Source organism: Octopus bimaculoides, chromosome 28 (assembly GCF_001194135.2).
Source record: "Octopus bimaculoides isolate UCB-OBI-ISO-001 chromosome 28, ASM119413v2, whole genome shotgun sequence".
In the NCBI taxonomy this organism is placed as follows: Eukaryota; Metazoa; Mollusca; class Cephalopoda; order Octopoda; family Octopodidae; genus Octopus; species Octopus bimaculoides.
The window spans coordinates 16,399,116-16,400,421 of record NC_069008.1 but is presented as its reverse complement, the minus strand read 5'-3'; positions in this window follow the sequence as shown (position 1 = coordinate 16,400,421).

Sequence of the window (1,306 nt, the reverse complement as noted above, 5' to 3'; positions counted from 1 at the left end):
CGGGGTTGCCGATTAAAACTTGTTAAAAGAACTAATTAAAAGTAAAAAGTGTCTAAAAATAGTCCCTAAACCAAAATCAGAGAAATAACTTCAAATTTCAAAAGATTTATAAAACATTCACTTAAAACTACATTAAAATTAACATAATTCCTTTTTTTTTAAATTAATATTTTGTAAGACATAGAAACTGCCATATCACTAGTTTCCTAAACATTCATGGATCCAGTTATCTTTAACAATTCGCTTGGTATTCTATTATTCTATTCGTGGTTTCACTCCTAGGATTGCGGCCATGCTGGAACACTGCCTTAATTTATTTTCTCTCAGTTTTGTTGTCACATTATGACTGGAAATTGGTCTGTGATTGAATTGGTAGCAGGTGATCTACAGCGAGTGTTTCTTTGACTGCTTGGTTGACCCATTATCATCGTTAGGAGTTTAGCAAACAGTTTTTTTTATTCACAACCATCTCAAAGCAAACTCTTACACTGTTGTACCATTGAATTACAACTGATACTCATCTTGTATGCTTGGGTGACTCTACAATTGTATTTGTCTTGGCTTGGGAAAAATGACTAAATTCTTGGGGTTAAGCCCCCAATAAGCAGTCTTACTGACTCCTCAGAAGTTGAAATTTTAGGAATATTACTTCATTTGTGTGAATTTTCATGGGCGTTATGCCCTTCCTAACATCAACCACTCTGAGAGTGTAGTGGGTGCTTTTACGTGCCACCAGCACGAGGGTCAGTCGAGCAGTACTGTCAACGGCCATGCTCAAATGGTGTTTTTTATGCGCCACCTGCGCAGTCCAGCGGCACTGGCAACGACCTCATTGGAATGTTTTTTCACGTGCCACCGGCACAAGTGCCAGTAAGGCGACTCTGGTAACGATCACGCTCAAACGGTGCTTTTTATGTGCCACTGGCATGGCGCCAGACAGCTGCTCTGGCAATGATCACGCACGAACGGTGCTGTTAGTGCTTCACTGGCACAGGAGCCAGTCATCGAATTTGGTTCTATTTCGAGTTCACTTGCTTCAACAGGTCTTCGCAAGCAGAGTTTAGTGTCCAATGAAGGAAAGGTACGCATAAGTGGGCTGGTTACACCCCTGGCAAAGGCCACGGGTCTCACTTGGCTTGCCAGGTCTTCTCACTCACTGCATATTTCGAAAGGTCTCGGTCACTAGTGATTGCCTCAGTGAGGCCTAATGTTCGAAAGTCATGCTTCACCACCTCATCCCAGGTCTTCCAGGGTCTACCTCTTCCACAGGTTCCTTCAACTTCTAGGGTGTGGCACTTTTTCACAC